General features: G+C 45.6%; 2 long non-coding RNA genes across 2 annotated transcripts in view; one reads left to right on the top strand and one right to left on the bottom strand.

The window, feature by feature from the left end:
• Nucleotides 1-18,607, top strand: part of LOC138265279 (uncharacterized) — a 56,913-nt gene extending 38,306 nt beyond the window's left edge. The window contains exons 2-3 of the long non-coding RNA XR_011199335.1: nucleotides 17,698-18,048; nucleotides 18,321-18,607. This is a non-coding gene — a long non-coding RNA (uncharacterized lncRNA). The remainder of the gene's footprint in view (nucleotides 1-17,697; nucleotides 18,049-18,320) is intronic.
• The window catches only part of LOC138265273 (uncharacterized), a 72,991-nt gene continuing 46,299 nt past the window's right edge, over nucleotides 579-27,270 (bottom strand). The window contains exons 2-3 of the long non-coding RNA XR_011199333.1: nucleotides 18,602-18,645; nucleotides 579-2,010 (exon numbers count right to left, since the gene is read on the bottom strand). This is a non-coding gene — a long non-coding RNA (uncharacterized lncRNA). The remainder of the gene's footprint in view (nucleotides 2,011-18,601; nucleotides 18,646-27,270) is intronic.

The raw sequence follows: 27,270 nt of genomic DNA, 5'->3' as shown, positions 1-27,270 counted from the left end.
CCAAATACATTCATCAAAGAAACCTCTGCTCAAGATTGGCACCCCGCCTCATAACACCACCATACAAGAAAAATACAATAGGTGGTGCATCTTTCTCTGGTCAGGTGGCCAAACTATGGAATTCATTAATCCCAAATATAAGAGCCACAGATAACTATCTTAGCTTTAGAAGACTACTCAAGAGTTGGCTCTTTCCTACATAACACCATATTCAAACAGCAATGGACTGCATGTCACCGTGTATGTAAACATATTATAATTTGATTATGTATATATATCTAAATATGTGCATTTATTTGTACAAATATGTATAATAACTATTTTATCTTAAAATATATACCTACTCTTTAGGCCTGTTTAACAAATGTATATTTTACTTAAATTAAATGTATATATGTATGTATGTGTAGGTGTATGTATGTGTATATATATATATATATATACATATATATATATATATATATATATATATATATATATATATATTGGATATGTGTATGTTTCTAAGTATATATATGTGTATATTATTATACACTTGACATGCTCATAGTTTCTATATAAGTTGCTTGATTAGATACTTAGAGTCAAAGTTTTTATTTTCTCTAACACAATAGGTAAGTATTATCTTTTCTATTTATCTACAAGCATTTCACTTTTCAAATACTGAGGAAAGAAAAAGTAATGTTCTAAAAGTACACAAATAAATTAACTTTAAATACTGTAACTCTTGAAAGCCTGTGTTTATACAATTCAACTTTAAATCTCACCATGTTATATTCCTTACACATTTATTCCTTTGATTATGTAATAATGTATCTATATATTTACTATTCTAATCCTACTGTACAAGTGAAAAAAACAAAAAAACACTTTACTCTCTCGAAAGCTTTACTCTGTCTGACCATCACCCTATACCTCTATCAATCAATCCACTATCTCCACTCACTGACTCATCCCAAGCCCCTTCTACTACTGTGATTTCAAAAATACCCCTTCCCAGAGTCTTTCCTCCTCTACCCCTCCTGGCTCACCCAAACCTCAGTTTACGACTATGAACTCCCAGACAACCCTACAAAATTCTCCTTCATTTATCTCTCCTTTGACTGATCCCAACCCCTATTTAACTTCTATGGTCTTCTTAATACCTTTTTACAGACCCTTACATCCTCCACCTTTCCTTTACTCATCCCAAACCTCATCTTACTACTATGATCTCCCAAGTAATACTCCCCCCCATCCCTCCATTATTCTATTCAAATCAACTAACAGACTCACATGTCATCTGCTCAAATTAACTCATACCTCCCTATACTAATACCATACTCATATTTCCCTATACTAATCCACCACTAATCCTTTTAGGTTTCGGAGCAGCATGCTACTCGCCAAAAAGCGATTTCACATCTCGTCAGGGGTAGTAAGCGCTATATAAATACAATTACTATTGCAGCTTAATGGTGCCAAGGTCTTCTACAAGCTTGACTTGAATAAAGGGTAACACCAACTGGAGTTGGAGGAAAATTACAGATATATTACCACCTTTTCGACACGTCAGCTTATTTGGATACAAACGAATGAGCATTGGTGTCTCTTCTGCTGCTGACGTTTTCTAAGATGTAATTTGCAGAATCATCCAGCCTGTACTGAATGCTGTCAATTACTACAGCAACTTTCTGGTTGTTGGGAGCACTCAACAAGAATACGACATAGCATTCATAAAGGTATGTCAGTTGGTCGCTGATGCGGGCCTCATGTTGACTGCCAACAAGTGTGAGTTTCACAAGTCCGAACTCAAATTCGTCTGTCACATTTTCTCAAAAGGTGGCAGGACTCCTGATCCAGATAAGTGAAGGCGTTATCGGCAACATGCTCCCCTCAAGATGTGGGGATGCTGTGGCTTTTCCCAGGCATGGCACGCTATTGCACCCACTACATACACGACAATGCCACAGTGAGTGCATCGCTGCAGGAACTGACAAAGCTGAATGTTGCATTCCAGTGGTCGTCTGCCTGTGAACAGAGAAATAAAGAATGCTATTAAAATGCAGTGGTCATAGTCTACATCAGCTCCAATCTTCACATAGAAGTCACGGTGGATGTGAGCCTGGTAGGGCTAAGAGCCATTTGTGCACTACAAAGTGGCCATCCCAATGCCCAGAGACATGTTGTGGCATATGCTAGTAGGAGTCTGTCTGACTCTGAGTGTGCATACTCCCAGCCAGAAAAGGAAAGTTTGGCCGTGGTATGGGCCTGTGAACACCTTAATGTTTTCCTATATGGTAAACAATACACAATCATCACTGACCATCAGGCTCTGCTCACTTGAGAACCTGAATTTCCTGTCATACTGCACTCAACTCAACCTGAATTGCAGAAAGGGTATTGGTCATATCTGCCATAGCTTGAGTTGGTATTTCCATGTAGCTTGGAGAGAATATATATTTTAGGCTTGATCTTTTGTCAGGATTGGATATTAATCTAGAAAATTTCACTAACCTGTGGGGTCTGGATGGGCTGCAGGAGTGATGTGAAGTCCTTCCAGATCACATAGCACCACAACCTTTCTCACTGGTTAGTCAGAAATCTAAGCAAGGCTGTGACATTTTGGGGAAAGCAGTTTGGTATAGGTTTGGTTTTCTGTTGGGTTGTAGAAACTCTGAATAACAATACCTTGTCTGGCTTGGCCTGACATCATGGCCCCTAAATGCTTACCCCTGAACGCTACATAATCCTGCCTTTCACAGCATCTATCTTAAAAGGCACACATACAGTAACTATTGGAGAGTACCCTTTCGACCATTATTTGCCAAAGACTGCAGTGACTGCGCAACAGCCTTCTCACATTGGCCTAGTTGTCCTGGAGATCTTGTTGCCGTCTTCTGGAGGCCCTGGAGATGGGATACAGAGGACGCTAGTCTGGGGTCAGGCCGAGAGCTTTGTTCGACCACAGCCCCCACTGTTCTGGGGAAGCGGTAACACCAGTGTGAGAGGGGACTCAGCTCCCCTGCTCGGGGAGCTGGTCATGGTCTGCGGCCCAGTCCTTGGGTAGTGGAGCCTGAGGCCAGCCTACAGTGGCCAGCTCCCATTGCAGCCTTTGGTGCTGAGTGCGGAAGCTGCTAGCATGTGACCAGCATAGCACACAGCAGCCACACAACCTGGATCTGGCCTCCCACTGCAGGGAGTGGATTGTGATTTACTGGCCAGTGCCCACAATAGGTGACGGAGGCCTACCTACAGTGGCCGACACCCATTGTGGGTAACTGCTGCAAGTGCGGAGGGCATCCGCATGCGATCAGCAGATTGCACACCAACCACCCAGCTCATCAGTGGAGCACGAGCAACTGAGTGGGCATGTTTATAGCACGCAGGGGAGAAGCTTTAAGGTCCCTGGGGTGCGGTGAAGATCTGAGCAGCCAGAGAGGTGACCCGCAGGACTGCCAGAGACACTGGCAGGGAATCTGTTGGTCCACAACTCCAATAAAAGACAGAACTTATAGTTTGTCAGGGTAAACAACAAAGTGGTACAGGTAACTGAACACATTCGATTCAGAGTCGCGCCCACAAGATGCACAAAGCATATCATTGTACTGACAAGGCCCATAGTATTTAGCCATTGAGAACTCTATTGAGCCACCTGAGTCACTCACTTTGTAATCAACCTACAGTAACTCACACTAAGTACGGACAGCAGCACCATACTACCCGCAACAACAGGAGAAGCTTCCACTGAGACTTACAGTCAGCATCCCGCCGCTTGGATAATCATACACATATCTGCCTCCTGGGGGACTGGGACAACTAGATCACCCGATGGCGATATGCATTCAGGGCAGCAGTCTTGGGGCTCCTCGTTCCATGCTGGAAGCAGTAGCGACCCAAGATTATTAAGCTGGCTACTGAGGGCATGCTAGGGACCAGCGAACAGTCTATTGAGCATGTAGGATAGAGAACTTGACGTGTGATGAGAGGCATTTTGATTGTCCTTGTGACCTGCCCAATAGCTTGTCCGTGACTTGGGCCATGCGCCACTTGGGTGGAACCCAAGGGAAGAACCAACGTGAGGCTGGATCCGGGTGTCAATCAGGCACTGAGTGGCTGTTGTTGGTCTACATTGCTGTCTAGAGATGACCATCATGAGGAAGGACAAAGTAGTATGGGCATCAGTGTTGAGCACTATAACACAGTATACCACCCCATGACAGCCTACCCAAAGACTGACAAGACAGTCAGGTGATGTGGCTGAAGAGGGCACTGAATAGGCTACATCGGAACCAACAAGAGCAGATCTGATGGTGGGCATTCAGGGACTACGAACGGCATTGGAACGTCAGATGGGAAGTGTGTTGATTGATGTTAATCTGTTGAGAGCTGATTTGCGCAAAGTTTCTGACAAAGTCACTAATGCAGAAAGTAACAGAGAAACCCTACAGGGGAAAACAGTAATGCTGCAGTAATATTCTGGTGTTGGGGTTCCTAGAGAGGGCAGAGTGACCCTCTACAGAACAATTTTTGGAAGACTGGATGAGTTTGGCCCTGAAGCCATGAGGCTTTTCAGACATTTTTGTAATTGAATGGGCCCTCAAAGTCCTGGTCCTGCCACCACATCCTGAAGCCCCCACTAGGGCAATCATTGCCAAGGTCCTCAACTACAGGGACAGAGATTGCAACTTGAGAGGAGCTCGGGAACAAGAAGTTGTTCAATTTAGAACTGTACCATAGTTATCTTTCAGAATTACACAATCCAGGAACAGTGTAACTCTTTCATAGCAGCCAAACAGAAGCTGAGGGCAATGGGCTTGAGATATATGCTTTTATATCCAGCTAAATTGAAAGTCCTTCACAATGACAAGGTGTATTTTGTTGACAGGTCTGACGATGTTTGGGAATGGCTTGAGCTGAGAGTCCCTAACAAGACAGCCAAGGGCAGAACTACTTGATGCTGGAAATGGGGGACGAGCCCTTGAACAACCCCGGCAAAAACAGACACCAGTAGATACAACCCAAATTTGACTCCTTTGGGCTTTGACAGAATATGCAATATTCATAGGGGAAGACGGGCCATGCACCTGGCACAATCTATGTAATTGGAGAAGCGGAAAAGTCACCAGAGCAGGTCTCCTCGATGGACACTACGTCAAGGCCCCGGAGCCCCACATCGGAGATAATTCCAGACACAGCCCTTATTGAGGGTGGGCTCGGGGGGGTTGAGGAGACTTTTATCTAAGCCAAGGATATGTAACACCCGGTATGATCATTTGAGAGTTACAATGATGTTCAGGAAACTTATTGATAATCGTATTTTCCCTGGTTGGGCAGACTTGTGGAGATGATGGGGCAGATCACACATGCAGTTCCGCTCAGCAAGATCCAGATTGCTTCATTGTGAATTACTGATGTGTCTACAGAATTAATGTATTTTACAGTTGGGGATGTTAATTGGTGTAGCTGGCTGGGAGAGGAGCTGGTCTACAGTTACAGTTAGCAGGTCCCAGTTGGACTGGCTGGGGCATTTTGGATGACCTATTGGGTGGGATAATTATATGTTAATACTACGGTTGTCCGTGGGTGGATGGGGACAGGGGAACCTGTTTGTTCTGTTTTCTATGAACAAAGATCACAGTTTGTTATGTGGGGATTATAGCCATTTAAGCCTGGGGCTATTCCTGCAAATTGGGACCTCAGAACACGTCACAATGGTTGTCCTTAAGACATATAAACCTCTCTCCTAGAATGTGAGAGGGCTTGACAGCAGCATTAAGCGATATAGGGTGTTGTCACTACTTAAACATCAAGGGGTTGATATGGCTTGTCTTCTGGAGGCCCATTTAACTGACTCTGAAGCAAAGAAACTTGCTTCTTGCAACTGCAACTGCGGGCAAACATACTATGGGGGTCATTCTGACCTGCGGAGGGCGGCGGAAGCACCGCCAACAGGCTGGCGGTGCTTCCTGGGCGATTCTTACCGCCGCGGTCAGAAAAGGGGAGCCGGCGGTTTCCCGCCGGTTTCCCGCTGGCCCAGGGTATCCGCCATGGCGGCGCTGCTTGCAGCACCGCCATGGGGATTCCGACCGCCTTCCCGCCAGCCTGTTTCTGGCGGTGTCCACCGCCAGAACCAGGATGGCGGGAACGGTGCCGTGGGGCCCCTGCACTGCCCATGCCACTGGCTTCATTGTTGAAGGGGCTTTCCCGCTGGGCCGGCCGGCGGTCTTCTGGCGGTCGCCCGCTGGCCCCGCGGGAAAGCCAGAATGGCCGCCGCGGTCTTTCAGCGGGAACCGCTTGGCGGGCGGCGACCGCCGACCGCCGCGGTCAGAATGACCGCCTATGTTTCTTTTTCCTCATTCGCAAGTGGAGAACTGGTGTGGATAGACTCAGGGGTACCTTTTGCATTGATATATAGGGGGGCAGATGTAGAAGGTAGATACATTCTGATTCAGGTACGCTTGACGCCCAGGAAATAGTGGTATTTAACTCCTATGCCCTGAACACTGATAGCGAATCCTTCTACTCCACACTAACAGGCGTAATGTCACTGCTATGGGGATTGATACACTTTGTGTGAGGGATTTTAGTTGCGTAGTGGATGGAGAGTTGGATCCTCATCCTACCCCCTGGGACAGGGTACTAAACCAAAAATGACCACGAACTTGATGGAATCCATATCCCAAATGATGTTTGGGGATGCATTAAAAGATACCCACACTGGACTTCGCGAATACACCTTTCACTCAGCAACACATGGAACATTCAGCAGACTAGATTGCATACTCGTGACCCAACATACGGCTCCCAAGGTACAAGAAAGTAGTGCATCTCACATGATATCTGTCTGACCACACTTCGGTTGCATGTACATTTCAGTGGGGAGGTAACCCCTGATCCCTATACACACAGAGATTCCCTTCAGAGATACTACAGGACCAGGTGGGCAGGGAAACAATAGCAATGTCACTAACAGAGTACATGGAACGGAACTGGACTACTACTCAGTCAGGTGACGGAATGGGAGGCCTTGAAGGCGGTGATCAAGGGTAGACGTGTGTGACAAACTGCAGGCTGAACTATGCCACAAGGATGAAGCCTTGGCAGCCTGTCAGATGGAGGAATGTAGGTGGGGCACATAGACAGGGAGACGAAACTGAGCTCTTAAGACTATTGACAGATAACAGTGACAGACTAGAGGATTACACACTGAAATCTTATCGACAACTGCTACACAGTGAGGGAGGAGCTGCCCCATACCTCTGAACTCGACCTTACGAACCCCCAAAGGGGAGAGGCGTGAACACAAAGATGCATACTGGCTGTGTTTCTGGATCACTTGGGGCAAGTCTATGCCAGTCCAGGCGACCCAGAATGTGACCGACTGTAGGAACATCTGAACGGGATACAAATACCACAGCTCAGTAAAGCTGCAGAACAAGCCCTAAACTTTGACCTTGACATAGAGGAAATTAAAGGTGTCATTAAATCTCTTCCATCGGGGAAGATCCCCGGAAATTATGGCTTCTGTTGCAGTGGTGCCCCTTGGTTACTGGAGGTGTATACAGAAGAACTAGCTACGAAAGTACTCCTGTTGTCAATGCGTGAAGGGATCATAGCAATGATCCTGAAACCCAATGCTGCAGCATCTGATCCAGCCTCCTATTGCCCTATAACTATGATCAATCTGGACGTGAAGATCCTGTGTAAAGTCCTTACGATGTGTTCGGGTCCGGAGAAAGCCCGATTTGTCTTTACGGACCAATGTGGGTTTATACCCGGACGGAATATGACCATGAACATTCGCAGGTTGATGCATGTGCTTCACGCAGTAGAGTACAGGGAGGATGATTTGGCCTTGGTCTCCATAGACATTGCCAAGGTGTGTGACACTGTGATTTGGAGGCATCTCCTTTCGGTATTAAAGTCTATGTGGCTTGGACCACAGTTTCGAAAATGAGTCCAACTCCTATACACGGAACCCACAGCCATGGTCGGGTTGGGTGACCTGTGTTTGGATTTGCTTCAGATGAGGAGAGGAACACGCCTGAGGTGTTCATTGTCACCCTGTTACTTGCGATGGCTTTGTGGCCACTTGCTCTGAGGCTTCCCCGACATATGTAGATGTGGGGCAACCGAGTGGGAGAGGTGAACCATCTGATCTCGCTCTATGCAGATGACACTCTCTTTTACCTGACAGCACCGAGGGAATCACTACCAATACTTTTAGAACAGTTAGAAACTTTTGGGGACCTCTCAGGTTTATGTGTCAACATGAATTAATTGTTGATATTCCCAATGGGAAGTTTAGCAACACAGACCCCAATGCATTACCGGATCTGCAATTGAGATGGGAAACTGACCACTTCCGACATTTAGGAATAATGGCGGCCCATATTGTCAGGCAGAGAAATCAACATAGCATTGAGTGCATAATACTGGGGCTATCCAAGTCTGTGCAATTTTTGAGCACCCTTCCATTGTCACTAATTGGGCGTGTGGCAGTAGCAAAGATGGTATTCGTACCAAGATGCCAATATACTCTGCTGCATTCTCTCAACACACTCCCTAGGTCAGTCTTTAAGCATTTACACTCATTATTATTAACATTGGTATGGGCTGGAGGCTGTAGTAGAGTGACCTACCTATAGAGGAAGGAGTACTGGCATTGCTTAATTTCGAGTTCTACTACACAGCCTCACAATTGCAACACGCAGCACACTGGCTAGCGAAGGGGGACAACTGGGAGAAGGCCCTGCTTAGGGACGATTCTCATGCAGATATGGTCCCGCAGCTCCTTTATACAGGTGGACTGGGTGATTTCACACTACCATACACACTAAAACACACAGCATTACTCTGGGAACGAGCAGTGAAGATGGTTTTGGGGCAGGCCCCTTTCACAATGGAGTTTGGTGTCTGGGACCTTTCAACATTCCATTGGTTGACCACTGCAGTGAACGTCAATGCTTGGAGAGATGGGAGCTGTCTGACACTTGCATATCTGTATCCCAATGAGACGTTCATAAAGTTTGAAGCAGCACAAGATAACTTTGGGCTGAGTCAGGGCCAATTCCTAATATAAGCAAGTATTGTTAATATAGTACGCAAGATATGGCCCACATACCCAGAAGTCCCAACCTCATCAGCATTGTTTAGGACACTTAGGCCCTCATTATGACATTGGCGGTAAAACCCGCTTACTCCTGCGGTGACGGCCGCCAACATACTGCTGCGGTGGCGAATATGCGTTCACCATATTATAACACACACACACACACACTAAACCAACAGAATACTGCCAAAAACACAAATCCGCCAGCCCAAAGGTCAGTGCAAAAGTGGCGGTACCAACATCCATACCATTATGCCCACAAGACAACGCCCACCACATTATGACCCACGAATCACCACGGCTGACATTCAATGGTGGTAAACCATTGGAGGTACAAACTGGCACGCTCAGACTGGCCACCCTAATAAAAACCAAAACCACATTGGCCAAAACTAAACACACATACACACACACCTGACACTAATACACACACCACACCCACCCACCCATAGCACTATAAAACACACACCCACATCACACACCGCCCTTTAGGAATACCAATAAGCGCCACAAGACTAACTCGAAGACCACTGAGACAACTACACACACACACCACAAACACCCATACATCTGTCACGCACCCCACATCCCACACCCCACCACATCACTTAACACCCTCTGCACAACACAACACCCATGTCCCCACAAAGGCACCCCCGTTTCACCGATGGGGAATTGCGGGTCATGGTCGAGGAAATAGTCAGGGTAGAGCTGTTTGGAGCACTGGTACAGCAAATATCCATTGCCAGGAAGATGGAGCTATGGCGGAGACTTGTGGACAGGGTCAATGCTGTGGGACAGCATCTAAGAACAAGGGACGACATCAGGAAGAGGTGGAACGACCTACGGGGGAAGGTATGTTCCGTGGCAGAAAAACACCAGCTCGCCATCCAGAGGACTGGTAGTGGACCCCCTCCTCCTCCACCACAGCTCACAGCATGGGAGGAGCAATTCTTGGCAATACTGCATCCTGAGGGACTCAATGGAGTAACCAGAGGACTGAACACTGGTGAGTCAATATTTACTACCTATCACCCCCCATACCTGCATGCCATCTCACCCCCTCACTCCCATTGCTCAATTCCATCCCACACCCTTCACCTACACATATGACTAACCCCACTGCCAGGTCCTGCATGCCATACCAATGCATTGACAGCCCTCCCAGCCCTGCATGGACACCCATCACCAAAGCATGCACAGCATGGGAAACTAACAAGCCCACTATACATCACAATACACAAACAATGGTGGCAGGGCAACAGCAACAATAGAGGGGAAGCAAGGGTTGTACAATATGTCACAGACATGAAGTATAATACATCACTTACATCCCCACAGGTGCCCCAGCCAATCTCAGCGGTGAGGAGGTGCCACGACTAACCAGTCCCCCAACAGAAGACGCCCCCAGTGATGACAGTAACTCTGGACTTCAGGATCTGGATTAACTATCTGGCCCATTAGGGACCACTGGTTAGTCGGTCACCGCCGCCCCACTCACAGTCCACCACAGAGCCTCCCCCATCAGTGTCCAACACCACAGCACCCACCCAACGTCCCCACACCTATATCCCCAGGACACATCAATCAGCAGTGTGCTCACCTATACAGGGACCCCAGTCCACACCTCACAACCAAGACAATCACGGTCCTGGGGTCAGTGGCAGTGGGCACACCGTTCAGGGGACACAGGCACAGGGGAACAGGGATACTGGGAGGACCACTGTGCGCCAGGGGGAGGACAGGCCTAGGGAACCGACTCTCCAGGAAGCACTTACCAATGTCCTGGGGGCTTACCAACAATCCTAGGACAAGATGGGCCAGATCCTAAACAACATGCAGGAGAACAAACGGCTGCAGGAGGTACACTATCAGGCGATCAGGGAGGATTTGCAGGCCCTCAACACCACCATGGTCTCCATAGCAGGGGTGCTGGCAGATATGGCCAGCATCATGAGGGAATGGACAGCACACCAGCGGGCCCTTACCACTAGCCAGCCTACTGACCAGCCCACCACTTCCGTGGTTAGATGGAGGCATCTGAACCTGCCCTTCAGGAGGGCGAAGGTCCTCTCAATAATTCTCCTTGTTCGTCCATGTGCATCATTATAACGATTCTCAGCCCCTGTCCTGGCATTCCTCACAGGGGTCATGAGCCACAATAGGTTTGGGTAGCCAGAGACACCTGCAAGTATTGAGGGATAAACATTAGCCTTACACAATGGAATGGGGTCAACACCAGAAGGCATACACTGACATACATTGGGTGGGAACTCAGCCTCACCAATTAGCCAGACCCTGTGCCTCTATAGTTGTGCCATCAAATGTGGAATGCTGCTATTCCTCAGGACGAAGGTGTCATGCACCGACCCAGGATGCTTGGCAGTGACATGTGAGATGTACTGGTCCACCAGGCACACCATTTGCACATTGAGTGAGTAGAAACTCTTCTGATTCTTGAACACCTGTTCATTCTGGCGGGGGGGGGACAAAGGCAACATGTGTACTGTCAGTCACCCCAAAAATGTTGGGTATATGTCCCATTGCATAGAATCCTTCCTTCACAGTGGCCAAATCTTCCACTTGGGGGAAGACGATGTAGCTGCACATGTGTTTCAACAGGGCAGACAAAATCCTTGCCAGCATGATTGAAAACATTGGCTGTGACATTCCTGCTGCCAAGCCTACTGTCACTTGGAATGAACCAGTTGCCAGGAAGTGGAGCACTAATAGAACCTGCACTAGAGGGGAGATCCCAATGGAATGATGAATAACAGATATCAGATCAGGCTCCAATTGAGCAAGCAGCTCTGCGATTATGGCCCTGTCCAGTCTACAGGTCAGTATTATATACCTCTCTTCCACTGTAGACAAGTCCACAAGAGGTCTGTACATGGGGGCTTGACTTGTCCTCTGATTCCTCCGCAGTGGTAGGTATCTAAGGTACACAGGAGTGGGTAGGCTGTTACAATTTAAACAATGGAACCACCACCTCAGTATACATAGAGCAGGAATGTGATGGGACATTGGGAATGGCAATGTATGTGCAAAAAATGGAAATGACGCAGTTCTCGATTATCTAAATATTGTACACCACCACAAAATGTCGTCCGCCTGTCCTGTATGTAGGGACAGGTGGAAGTGAGGTAACTCCACCAGCGTAGCACGTCATGGCGGAAGGCGGTCTTGCACCGCCATACTATTCCTCATTGGATAACATGGGGCTCTATGGAGTACAGTGGCCAATGCGGATCACCGGTGGCGGTGACGGTGTGCACTGCCACAGACGTGACCGCCATTTTCTGTCCATAACCTCACTCGATTCCTGACTTTCCACAGGACAACACTTACACTGCGTGTGCTGCTGTGACCTGTGTCTGGATCCTGCCATGGCCCCTGTGATGGGGGAAAGGGCACCTGCCTTCATTTAGAAGGAGTTGGAGCATTTGGTGGATGGGGTCCTACCACAGTATGGGCAGCTGTATGGGCCTCAGGACCAATGGGTGAGTACACCTTGGGCATGAGGCATGTGACAGGGTTGCATGGCAATGTGTGTGCAAGTATCGCATCATATGGTCATATGTCTGGTGGTAGTGTACATGGTGGGTGCTGAGTAATGTGTGCGCCAATGGGGATGGAAGGGGATTTGTGGGCCAAATGTGTTACAGGCTGGATTGTCTGGTTAATGGTGTCCTCGTGTCTGTGTTTCCTCTGCAGGTCAGACCCATCAGAAGAAGGGATTGTGGCATGCCATCGCCAAGGACATGCTGACCCTGGGGGTCTACAGCAGGTGGAGCACCCACTGTAGGAAGAGGTGGGAGGACCTGAGACGCTGGGCCCGTAAGACCAACGAGGGCGGGGTGCCCGTCGGAGCCTGACCCCCCCTGATAGCCCGCATACTGGCGGTAGCTTACCCAGAGCTGGATGGGTGTTTGAGGGCATCACAGGAGCCACAAGGAGGTGAGTACAGTGTGCGTTACAACTATGATTGTAGGTGGCATGGGAGCCTGGTGGTGAGTGTCAGTTAGTGGGTGCCCCTTAATGCCTGCTCAGAGAACGCAGTGTGATCCAGCTCAGGGGTAATGGGTGTATTGTTAAATCTGGTAACATAGCTAGTGTGCATACCATGTCAGACAGGGCGTAGGGGGTCCCAGGAGGGATGCAGTTGGTGGTGTTTGGCTCTCAACTTGCTGTGGTACCTAGCCAATGTGCATTAGCATCATCTGGCAGAGGAGCAGGGGCACCGGCGACAGAGGGAGCTGCATGCCACAGGACCCAGGAGGCAGAGTCCACCGACGCCGAGGGGACCAGTGGGACGAAGTGCAAGGGGAGCACCATGGTGGAGACAGGAGATGACAACACTGACTCTGTTACCTCCTCCGATGGAAGCTCCCTGGTGGTGGCGGACACCTCTGAGACCACCCTAGCTCCAGGTAGAGCCGTCACCCTGTACCAGCACCGCCCTCCCGGTAGCCCCTCACCGTGTTGCCTGTGCCCGCTCACCCAGGAGGATGGGCAGCTCCTTCACCCCAGGCACCTCAGGCCCTGCTCCAGTCAGCCCTGCTGCCCTGAGTGAGGAGGCTATTGACCTCCTGAAAACAATCTCTGTAGGGCAGTCAACCATTGTGAAAGCCATCCAGGGGCTGGCATCCCAGATGCAGCAATACAGTGCATTCCTGGAGGGCATTCACAGTGTATTGGTGGCCCAACAAAGATTTTTCCAGGCTCCGGCCTCTTATCTGATGGCAGCAATTGTCCCTGTTCCTACCAGCCTCCCCCTCCAACAACTACCACTTCCCAGTCCCAATCTCATCAACCCCAACCCATTCCATGCACACATACAGACAAGCATGCACACAAACCATTACACAAGAGTGGCACAGACAAACACAGACAGCACACTTCAGGCCACAAGCACTCACACAAACAACAGACAGTTGCACACACCACAACATCCACTGCCTCCACTGTCTCCCCCTCCTCCTCCTCCTCCGCACTGACGCCTGCATGCACTGCATCAACAGCCACCACCACCATCACCACACTAAGAAGCACAGACCTCACTTACAGACACCTCCACAACATCCATCCACGCGTCCGTGTCCTCTTCCACCCTGTCTGCCCCCCACCTCTTAGGAGACACAAACGCACGCACACAAACACCCAACAGCCATCCATCTCACATCAGCACACTACTCAAGCACCTGCACCTAAGTCCAGCAGACGTACACCTCTGACAACCACTCCCTCAACCTCCACTCCCATCCCTCCTCCCTCATCCCACCCCACCGTCCCTAAGAAGCTTTTCCTTGCCCAACTTGACCTCCATGCCCCTCCACCCTCCCCAGTCCTGCCCGTAAGAGCAGGATCACAACGACCCAGCCAGGCACCTCAGCCAAACAGTCCACGGGGATAGTGGAGGCACCGCCTAGTCGTGGAGGCGAGAGGGAAGGATCCCAATCCACCAACCAGGAAAGGGAAGGATTCCACTACACCAGCCAGGAAAGGGAAGGATCCCACTCCACCAGCCAGGAAAGGGAAGGATCCCACTCCAACAACCAGGAAAGGGAAGGATCCCACTCCACCAGGTCAAGGGGCCCTCACCTCAGGCTGGGGCACAGCAGCCCTCACCTCAGGCTGGGGCACAGCAGCCCTCACCTCAGGCTGGTACACAGCAGCCCTCATCTCAGGCTGGGGCACAACAGCCCTCACCTCAGGCTGGGATACAGCAGCCCTCAACTCAAGCTGGGACACAGCAGCCCTCAAATCAGGCTGGGACATAGCAGCCCTCACCTGAGGCTGGGACACAGCAGCCCTCACCTCCAGCAGAGGGCATGTAGGCCAGGGACTGTTGTACAAGGAGCCCCCTCCAGAACCAGTGGGCAAGTCCCCCACCTCAGAGACTGTGACCTTGCACTCCCCAGCTAATTGTTATGGGCATGGAGCTCCCTCTAGGACCAGTGGGCAAGTCCCCCACCTCAGAGACTGTGACCTTGCACTCCCCAGCTAATTGTTATGGGCATGGACCCCCCTCCAGAACCAGTGGGAAACTTGCCCAACTCAGCTGAGGTGCCCCCACACCCCTTCCTCCTAAGGTGTCTGGCCATTCCCACCATGAAGCCCCTGCACAGTGTAGTGCGGATTACATCAGGGAAAGAGTTGGGGCTTGGACTGTGCCCTGTGGCCTGGTCAGCCTTTTGTACTTTGGACTGGCCATTGGCCCTTTCTGCAGAGTGACTCGTGTATTTTGTCGCATTGACAATATGGTGGCTGTTTTCATCCAATTACACTTTCTGTTCTGCAATGCGTTGTGGTGTGTGTGTGTCTGGTGTGTGTTGTGCGTGTATGTGTCACTCTCCTTTTTCTCCCGTCCTCTCTTGTGTGCGAGGTGGCTGTACTCACCGTCGCCGGCGGCGTTGGTGTTCCAGGTGGAGCATGGCGTAGAAGAGCATCGGGAAGACTTGCAGTTCTGGTTCCATGGTGGCCTTGTTCTTCTCTGTGTCTTTGAGGGTGAGTCTTTGGCCTTCTGTGTTCTGTTTCCACCAGGCTTTTGATGGCATTGGTATTGCGTTAGTGTCCCGGAAATCCTGGCGGTGTGCTGTGTCATAGTATGGTGGGTGGTACCTTGTCTTCCGCCTGGCTGTTGATGGCTACAGCCATGATCAGTATTGTTTACACCCTGGCGGTTGGTGTAGTACATTGGCTGTCTATGGGAGCTATCACCGCCATGGTCATAATGTGGCAATAATTACCGCCAGCCTGTTGGCGGTGTTACCGCCACTTTATCACTCACCACAAATGTCATAATGACCACCTTAGTTTCCCATATTTATAGAACCATGCTTGCCGATACATATAAGAAAGCATTTAAGGCACAAGCAGCTTGGGAAGATGAACTGGATACACATCTACAGGATGCCCAAGGAAGGCAATCTGTGCTTTGGTCAAGCAGGGGTTGTGTAATACTTGATTTAAACTGATACATTTTAATTATATACACCACACATATATCACCCCTACATAAAATAGACCCCACCAAAACAGGTAGATGCCAACAGTGTTGAAATAGACCTGCAACCTTCTTTCATTCAGCCTTGTATTGTTCCTCTGTACATGTTTAGTGCGACTTTGTGGCCCGGAGTTTGGGGTGTTTTGAGGGGGTGACGGTGAACCTGAACCCAGTGGCATGTCTCTTGGGTGCTGTTAGAAGACAAAAGGGTAGGAAAATGGAATGGAAATTTATACAACTTGCCCTACTGCTAGCAAAACAGCGGGTGGCCATCATTTGGATGACCTCATATGGACCCAGCGAACAGGGTTGGCTTAAAGATGTGAGGGAATGGGCAGCGGCAGAAGAAATGCAGCTCCATCAGGTTAGATAGGATGAGCTTGCTGAGGAAGACTTGCTAACATGGATGGGGATCCTTCTAAAGCTGGAGGAAGTTGAGGAGCCCTTGATAGATGGATGACACCCCAGAAATTGTGGATTAATCTCTAGCAGACACATACAATATGGGAAAAAGAACAACAAATGTTTCTTTATGATGTACTATTCTGTAATCATTGATCCCATTGTTTGGAATTCCTACTGTAATAGAATATCTCGGGAAGATGGCTTATATGCTTGAGGTTATTAATGGTACAGTGTTAATGATGTACTGAACATTTGATAAAAATAAATTCTAAAAAAAAAATAATAACATTAAAAAAAATTACAGTACTTGTCTAATCTACCCAGATGCCCTCTCTTAGGAAGTCAGGAATATTCTCCTTAGTATTTTCAGCTGTCAAGAGGATTGATTAACACTCTGATCAGCTTTCTCCTAACAGTTATAAAACAACAGCACTTATCTAAGTAATCATTAGTTTCAAAGTGATAAAATAATCTTTAATATGAGTAGAACATTGGTAGAATGTGGGTAATGGCAAGTGGGCCAGTGCTCGTGGGTGAATCATAACACCCAAAAGGTATTATTCATTAACATTATGCACTCAGCATCAAACTAGCAACAGCTAGGTTTCTATGTTGCTCACCTAATATTTCCTGGGCTTTCAACCATACTCTACTAGAAATTCTCAGAGATGATTGTGAAGGATTATTAAGGAACCCAATCATATTTATCCCATATTCTAGAGAAAAAAGAAGTCTCAATTATTCTGCTTGCTTCAGAAACCTGAACAAGGGGGGTGCAAAATTCATGAAGTATTGGCAATGTCAATAGGCCTGGCTAAAATTGAAATTGCATTTTCTATGACTGGTGAGTTTAGGCATTCAATAAGTCATCTAACATACACGCATACATTTATTCATCTAACCACTGACTCATGTTTGGATTCACTCACTTAACCATCCACAATCAGAAACTCAAACTCAATAAGCAGATGAATGAATAACCAAAAGAATATAAGTAGAAAAAACACGTAAACTTGGTGGGTGTATGGTTGCATTACAGAAAAACAAATTAAAGGTAGCAGTGGGTGGCTACCTTTCACTGGTATTGTGCATTGTTTATTGTTGTTTTAAATTTTGTGTGAAAGCTATCCTTTGCCTCTTCCACCTACTTAATGACAACCCCTGTTCTTCTCACCTCAACCTATTCTAGGACAATGTGGCAGGACGCCTTCCGTGAACACACCCCTCCGATGCCCTGGGGGTACGTCCGCGGACACCCGAGGCCCTGGGGGTACTTCCGGTGCCTTCTGCTCTGACCCAGAAGTATTTTTCCCAGCCCCGAGGAACGCCGAATGACCGGATGGTGGTGGGATTTTTAAATCCCTGGATTTGACCCCTGAAGGGAAAGAGCGGGACTCGTGTAGCGAGACGATGATGGAAGAGCCAACCGCGATGCTGACGGAAGAGACGACGATGCCGAAACCAAGCCACAGAGGAGACGAACAGGAGGCAGCAGGACGCTGAAGCCGGCCACGCTCTAGGAAGAGCATGGCCTAACCTGGTACGGAACGGGTAAAGGGGACGTTTGTTTTTTTGTTTTTTGTTTTTTTTCCCTCCTGTATTCAAACACTGATACAGAAAAGGGGTTGATACAACCGTAGAGTGAGGTTCATCTCACACAAACAAAGCTTGCTTTCTTTTCCTGTTGTTTTGTACATATGGTATGTAGATAGACATAAAAAGAGGAATAAAGCAGGTTATGCTCTCTGATATTATTTTACATAAATATATTTGTCATTTTTTTGTGCATCTCAACATTTTTGACAATAATAGGAAATCGAGCTCAGGGAATAGAGCAGGACAGAAGGAAAACTCACCCAAAGAAAAGGAAATTAACTAAGGCAGAAAGAAAAGGGAAATACAAAGAGAAGATACAGAAGAAGAAACTTATCATGAAATAAAGGAAGGCTACAAGATAGAGAGAAGGAAAACGTCAGAGAGGAAAGCGAAAATTACAGTCCAAAAAAAAAAAAGAAAAGCAGAGAGGTAGGAAGAAAGAGTCAGAAACAGTGAGGAGAAAGAATGGAAGTGAAAAGGAGAACATACATACAAACCTTCTGTATTCTTCTTTCTTTACATGCTCCTCCTGAGTCGCCCTCTGGAAAAAAGAATAAAAGAGAGAAAACATGAAGATCAAAGGGGAAGATAAAGATGAAGAGCCAAAACAGAACAAGGATAAAAGATTTAGAGACTGTAAAACCCGTATTTACCTTAATAAACTACTACATCAAAGACCCGTGTGTCCCTCCATTATTGTCCCTCTGCTACAGGCAAACACTAGCCTTTTTTAACAGTGTTGGAAAAGAACGAAGGATCTCATTGATGAAAGTGTGAGTGCCTCTACGAGTAAAACACAACATCCATTAACTCCCTCTTTACCATCTAATTTGTTCTTTCCCAAGATGAAAGGTGCCACTGTGAGTGAAAGACTCTATCCAATAACCCCTTTTTTTATCATTGTCTTTGTTGTTCCCATGGACACATGTGCTACAGTCAATCCCTTCACTTAACATCTTTTCAGTTTGCCAGTCATATTAGTTAGGAAATGTATGAAACTGGATGGCTTGAGCAACTGCCTATTGGGGCCATTTGAGGGTCCAAGCAGTGGTTGAAGGGACTTTACTGCTGCACAAAGTGTCAGACAAGGAATCCAATCAATGTTGTATGTGTGTGTGTGTGTATATAAATAATAATCTTTCCAGAAATGACAGATTAGCAGTCATGTGTTTACAGAATGACAAAAAAAATTGTGATTAGGCAATCTGATAAAGAGGGTAGTGTTGTCATCTTATCCAGAGAACTGTATTTGAGGGAAGGTTTTTGACAAGTGAGTGATGAAAGTTCTTCTGAAATTGTAGCAAAGGGGGTTAATCAAAGAGTCAAACTCCAGATATAGTGACACATTGAGATAGGGGAGTGATGGCGGCCTTATTAAATGGGAACATTTTAAATTTCTACATTGTCACTATGCTAAGATGCTGGTCCCTTATTTACTCCCTAAGATGCACAAAGATCCTGTTAATATTCCCGGGAGACCTATTGTCTCTTCCAGGGATTATCTACTGGAGAATATGTCCGAATATATTGATTTTTCATATGTCCTTTTGTTACTGCATTGCACTCGTACATGCAAGACAGTAGATAATGTTTGACAAGCATTGATTACATTTCTTTGGAGGATGATTTCCTGTTTATTACTCTTGATGTGAACATTCTTTATAAAACATGAGGATGGCCTCAATGCTTATAAACATTTTTAAAGCTAGATCATTATCTTTATTTTTCCACACTGAGAAGATTCTGGACATGATCAGGTTCTGTTTGGATAATATGTTTTCTGTTTGATGACAGGTTTTACAGAGAGATCCAGGGCTCAGCAATGAGGGCCTATTTTACTCCCAGTTATGCCAATCTCTTTATAGTGGGGTGGGAGGATCAAGTGGCCGGAGCCCTGGAGGAAGCCTATCAATCTGAATGTGCTAATATGGTTAGGAGATTCAGGGACAGGGGTTATCAGAAATCCACATTGAATGCAGCCTTACAAAAGGTTAAAAAAAGTATAGAGGAAGGAACGCCTTATTCCCAAGATACAGCAGAACAGGTATCAGACATTTTCAGGTTCATTATTACTAGCTTTAATCACAAGGCAAATGAGCTGTGAAACATTTTGAGCAACATCCCGTAGATACTGCTTACAGACAGTTGTCTTGCAAAAGTTATGGACGCTTATCCAAGGATCATATATAGGAAAGGGGTGACCTTTAAAGACAGACTGGGCATGAGTGACATTACTAGGGTCTATCCACTTCTGAGGAGAATAGAAATGGGTTATTTACCTGTAAAAATGCAAAACCTCCAAGAACAGTTTGGATGTTGTCCAGTTTTTCTTTCCGTGATCAGGGGTAGAAAAATCCATTAACCAACATCTTACCTGTATTTCAGATTTCACTATCTACGTGCTAATTTGCCCATGTGGGAACAGATATGTAGGCAGTACAACCCACCCTGTGAAGAAGCATATTTCAGAACAATTGAGGGCTATCAAGGGAAAAACAGTACCCGGTTGCATTTCATTTTTCAACACATCATATGAGTAATAACACACCTCTGAGATTCTTTGCCCTAGAGTTTCTCAAACCAGGAGCGGGGGTTATAGAATACAAGTCGTCAGACAGCTAAAATCTGGATACTTTTTAGAACATTTTAAAACTCAAAACTAAAGACCCACAGGGACTGAATATCGAAGAAAAGTTACATACACATTTGGGTTAGGAGCATATCCCAATATGACAATGGTGGAATATTGTGTGATTTTGACATGACGTTTTTTCTTTCCTTGATATTTGTTTGGTTTTTATTAGTTTTAATAGAAATGTGTTTTCCCTTGTTTTCCTTTTCTTTTTTTCACACAGAGTTTTGGAATGTATGGATACGTGGCCTTTGGTGACGGATGAGCTAAGGATTTCCTTACTTATTTTGATATATTTTTTGCCCACATTGGCTTGATAGTTCCATTATCGTATACATACCTCCTGTTTTTTTATAAAGTCAATGTATAGAAACTGTTTTACCATGAATTATGGAGAGGTGACAGCAAAGCTTCAGTGCCAAGTAGAATTGGGGAGTATGTAAATGATACAAAGCTTTTTTCATTGATATTGTTTTTTTGTTGGCAGCACATTTAAAGTATGGGTAGACCCACTGGGGTTTAAATGTGTATAAGTCGTTAATATTTGACCTGCTTCCTACTAATAACATGTCATGGTCATCAAATTTGCCATGTGTGAATGCTCAGGCATCAATACACAATGAGAGAGTATGAGGGAGAGGAGGGAAATTGGGGGAATACAGCCGTACTCAGCTCCCTATATCACCAAAAAACACACTAGAGAGTACGGGGTTCTCTTATACAATGAGGGATAGGCCCCAAGTGTACCAGTTGTGCCCTAGGTCCCTCGTAGTCCTCTGTTAGAGGAAATAAGTCAGTATGGGGATGGTGAGCTGTGAAAGAGGAGAGAAAAAAGGGGGACATTTCCTTTACGGACTAGGTGGTCTCACACACTATATAGGCCCTCATTCTGACCTTGGCGGGCGGCGGAGGCCGCCCGCCAAAGTCCCGCCGTCAGGTTACCGTTCCGCGGTCGAAAGACCGCGGCGGTAATTCTGACTTTCCCGCTGGGCTGGCGGGCGGTCTCGTTCAGACCGCCAGCCAGCCCAGCGGGAAAGAGGCTTCCACAATGAAGCCGGCTCGGAATCGAGCCGGCGGAGTGGAAGCTGTGCGACGGGTGCAGTTGCACCCGTCGCTTATTTCACTGTCTGCGCAGCAGACAGTGAAATACATGTAGGGGCCCTCTTACGGGGGCCCCTGCAATGCCCATGCCAGTGGCATGGGCACTGCAGGGGCCCCCAGGGGCCCCGCGACCCCCCCTACCGCCATCCGGATCTCGGCGGTCCGACCGCCGGGATCTGGATGGCGGTAGGGGGGGTCAGAATCCCCGCGGCGGTGCAGCAAGCTGCGCCGCCGCGGAGGATTCAATGGGGCCGCGGTACACTGGCGGGACCCCGCCAGTGGTGCCGGTCCGACCGCGGCTTTACCGCCGCGGTCGGAATCCCCAATGAAGCACCGCCGGCTTGTCGGCGGTGCTCCCGCGGTCCTCCGCCCTGGCGGTCAAAGACCGCCAGGGTCAGAATGAGGGCCATAGTGTCATGCTTCATCATTTGACCACCTAGCCCCACCCAGGTAGGATAATACCACCTGGGCGGACTCAACCTCCCTGTTATAAGAACAGGGGGGAGTGCATAAATGAATTCTAGGTCTGGAAAGATGGGATCCAGCTAATCTAAGAAATAAAAACACCTAAACAGATACCTGTGCAAAGTTACAATTTAATAATAGGTTCTGTTTGGTGTGGTTAAAAGTGTAGAATGGGACACCTCTGTGAGAACAAGGACTCACAGGGTCACCTGTCTAACAAATGATAGCCAACATGTTTCTGCCCTCTGTGGTGAGCCTAGAAAGGTCTCGGGGCATTCATCAGGGCACCGGATCCCTATGTCTCGCGTTAGGAGTAGAAAACAAACTGTTCTAATGGTAACAGGTCTAAGGAAAAAAGTGCAAAAGTAAGGGCCTTGGTTTGATATATATATATCTTCCAACACTCCTTCAAATAACAGGAGACCCAGGACACCTCCAAGGTGCAAATCAATTTATTTCAGCACACAAATCCAACGCGTTTCGACCCAGGACACCTCCAAGGTGCAAATCAATTTATTTCAGCACACAAATCCAACGCGTTTCGGCAACAGCCTTACTCATGGATACCCATGAGTAAGGCTGTTGCCGAAACGCGTTGGATTTGTGTCAGACATAGGGAGGCTATACAGTCTTTACGTAATAACAGGAGTATTGTGATTAAAAATTCTGATAAGGGTGGAAATGTGGTGGTTTTACCTATCGAAATGTATCTGAATGAAGGTCCGAGACATTTAAATGATTTTACAAGTTATGAAATTTCCAACTCAAATGCAGTCAGAGAAGCTAATAGAAAATATTTTTATTTTTAACAAAGTTATATATAGACAGATCCAGGGAACTGAAGTGGGAACCTGCTTCACCCCAGCTATATAGGTCTATACCTAGGCTGGTGGGAGGAACAGGTGGTTGGGAACATTAACCCTTTTGAAACCCATGTAGTACTCTGGGTCAGAAACATTGATGACATCTTTATTTGGCGCGGTGATGCAGATCTGGCAGGCAAATTTGTTGATATCCTAAATAAGAACTCTCTAGATTTAAAGTTTCTGAGTCGGATTGACTCTAAATCCATTGAATTTCTGGATGTAAGAATAAGTATAGAGAATGGGAAGCTGACGAGGACTCTATATAGAAAAGAAACAGCTGGTAATAGCTTGCTGCATGCTAACAGCAGTCACCCTACTAGTTTAATCCCATATGGTGAACTGCTACAGGCTTGACGAAATTGCAGTTCAGATGTGGCTTTTCTATCTTAAGTTAAGGTCATGATTAATAGATTTACTCAAAGAGGTTACAGCCAACAGGTCATTGATAAAGCTGTAGAGAAGGTAATGAGAGTCAACAGACATGATTTACTAATAAAAAAATGTTGAAATGCCAATAAGATAAACAACTCGTAAGGTTCATCACCACGTATCGTAGTAGTATCTATGAGCTTACATCATCTTCAGAAAATATTGGCCAGCTTTAAAAACAGATGGAATTTTGGCAAGTAAACTTGATGATTACCCACAGTTTACCTTTAGGAGAAGTGTTTCTCTAAAAGACTCACTTATTAGGTGTTTTTTACCACAAGGGGAAATTAAAATTCAATTCAGGGATTTTATGTGTGTGGCAGATGTAAAGCCCGTAAATATAGTGCTAACACCAAGAGATTACTATTTCCTACTTGCTCAAGACCTTTTGACATCAGAAAACATTTATCTTGTGATTCGGAGTATTGTGTATACATTCGGAGTATTGTGTATACATTCAAATTTTTCCTTGTAATAAATATTACATTGGAAGTACCATTCATACAGCCAAAAAAGAGTTCTGGAGCATTTGACAAAACTTATCCAGTTGCCAGGCACTTCAAAGAGTTTCATGATCAAAAAATTGGTTTACTAAAATTCGTTTTCCTGGACAGAATTGCAGTTAGAGAAAGAGGTGGGAATAGAGTATTGGAGTTGAGAAGACTTGAGTCAAGATTTATTATTGGCCTCAACACAATACAGCCATTGAACATAATATAGATGAGCAATTGGCAAGTCACTTGGGCCAATAGAAATAAAAATGGAAATAAATTAGATCAAAATGACACAGAAAGGTTGTAATGTTCGGAGAATTGGTTTCTCTACTCCCTCTATTGTGATAATGATTTGTCTGCATGTATATATGTTGATGTTAAGTGCATTTTTTATAATAATATATCTAAAAAACATGTAAAAAATATAGTCTTAACTTTTTGTTTTTTCACTTTATAGGTGGTAATTTCACTTTGGGTGTGACAATGATGGACCTTGACTTTTGAGAAAAGAGGAAAGCAAAAGAGCTATTGTATCCTTTGCGATGATTTATCCAGAATCGTTATCCAGATATATAATATAGAACATTATAACAACTCTGGGCATGTGAGATGAGTGTGATAACTTGAACAAAATTTGTTTTGCCCACGTGAGCTATATATGTTTGATTATTAACAAGATTAAAATGAGAATATTATAAATATGGTATGATGAGCATAATACAATAGGCAATGCACTTGGGTAGATAGGATGTACACCTATGATTATTAATTTATGAATGATTGTTCTGGACCTATATTTATCTGAGCATTAGTGTAGTAATGTTTGCTAATTCTGTTATAAGTATAGCATAATGAGCATAATACAATAGGTAGATAGGATGTAAACCTTTGATTATTAATTGATGAATGCTTGTACTGGACCTATATTTATCTGAGCATTAGTGTTGACATTTTTTCAAATTTTGTTATTATTTACACTAATTTGATTGAATATACTTTATTGTAATTCAAAGGGATGAAATTACTGATTTGTAAATGTTGTACAACAATTGCAGAATTGAGCTGAGATTTTAGGTCACGAAGCAATTTGCATTTAACGTTAGGTAATCAAGTGTCCAAGTTAATTGGTGATTGACAAACAAGTGCGACGACATTGTTACAAATGAATTGTGTTAAAATACATACTTGTCGATAACAGGTAGAGTACTGTAATAGTTCAAAATGTGAATTGTTCGAACTTAAAAGTTACTCAAAGATGGCCGACACTTTTCAGTTATATTCACATGGCCATTAATCCAAAGTCTGTTTTCATTGTTTATTGTTAATTATTGTTTGGTGCACTTAGCATTTAAAATAGAAAAAGTCAAAGGGTTATTTACCCGTGAACAATGAAACTTTGTTTCTGAAATGCGTTGGATGTTTGTTTGTCCATTAAAACTTCACTTCAACCGAGTGCTATGACAGAGACCCGTTATTTAAACCATAGCGGGATAATACCCCTCGCCCGGCTGGATAACTTCTGTTTGGATTTACGAGGGTCGCAACCTTGTCTCTGTCTGCCACTTTGCTGGCATCGGTCATAGCAATTGTTTTCTGGCATGTATATATATATATATATATATATATCATTTTTACAAGGGTATGGAAGAGCGCCTTAAGAAATATGAGGATGACATTAAGTCAAGGAAAAGAAGCAAGTGTCTGCGCGATAAGAATGATTATGCAGTGGGACGCATACTTACGTTTGGCAGAAGGTTTGATCAGGCGAGGAGATTTTCGTCAGAATGAGGCCCTGAGGCGACAGGAAGTTTCCTCCTCAGAATCAAGTATGGAGAATGTCTACGACATTGAAGAGTCACCATGAACAAGTATCCCAATTGGACAACCGTTTACAACTTTGGAAGAATACCGTTTTTTGCAGTTAAATCAGAGACCACAAAGGAAAGAGACGGTGCAGCAGGTGTAGAAGGAAAAGGATCAGGAGGGGCGAATGGCAGCAAGAAAGCGAGAAATTTGGAGGCAGGATTCTTCAACAGAACAGGAGAAAGAAGTGATAGATGAGAACAAACTAATTGTAATTAACATATCATTCCATACGTTATCTCAGGATGAACAAACAGTTCTGGAATTGGGACTTTCTTTCTTCCCCACAGCAAATTTTGATTATACCCAGACTCGTATTGATGTTTTCCAATTTGTTAGAAAATTGAAGCTAGTGAAAATCTTTGCTCAACAACAAGATCGATTGCCTTCGCAGGAAGGAAAAATACCTGGTGGAATTGTTGAACAAGCATCAGAGTTAACCTTAGGAGATATTGATGGCCTAGCTACATTGAGAGAATTAGAAATTGGAGAAAAATTGTGGGAGACGGATAAGCAACTTTTACATTAATTGGGCTTGTGGACAGGTGATATGAGTGAGAGTAATTTTAGCCCCAAGTCGAGGTGTAATCCCACCACCCCGCATGATAACATTGATGCTTTTCATGATGCTGTTAATTTTGAGTTACTCTCACTGTGCAAGAACACTCAGAACTCATTTGCAAATAATCTGACACCGGGCCAACGGGCAGCCTTATTTTCTTTGAAACAGGCAACGTCATTTATAATCAAACCAGCTGATAAGGGTGGCAATGTAGTTTTATGGGATACACAAAAATACCATAAGGAAGCACAGAAACAACTGTTATATTAAAAAATGTATGAGAGATCCACTATAACAGCATATCGGTCATCTATAACATCCTTTCATGACTTGCTTAAAGAAAGTTGGGATTGTGGTCTCCTTTCTGATGACAAGTTAAAATTTCTCATGATACAAAACCCATTAGCACCTCGCTTTTATCTGTTGCCAAAGATTCACAAAGATCCGCTGAATCCTCCTGGGAGACCCATTGTATCAGCGAGAGGCAGACTTCTGGAAAATGCATCAATATATCTAGACCATTTCCTTGGCCCATATGTATCGGGGTTGGCCACGTATTGTAGAGATACATCATATTTTTTTAGTAAAATCCAACATATTCCATGGAAATCAAATTATGTTATGGTGACAATTGATGTAGTAGCACTTTATACTTGTATCCCACATGATTTAGGTATTCGTGTCTGTAAGCATTTTTTCAGGGATAAACCCATCAGCCTGTATGAGCATTCTGAATTACTTTTGAGGCTATTAC

Source organism: Pleurodeles waltl, chromosome 2_1 (assembly GCF_031143425.1).
Source record: "Pleurodeles waltl isolate 20211129_DDA chromosome 2_1, aPleWal1.hap1.20221129, whole genome shotgun sequence".
In the NCBI taxonomy this organism is placed as follows: domain Eukaryota; kingdom Metazoa; phylum Chordata; class Amphibia; order Caudata; family Salamandridae; genus Pleurodeles; species Pleurodeles waltl.
This window is presented reverse-complemented; position numbering and strand designations above follow the sequence as displayed.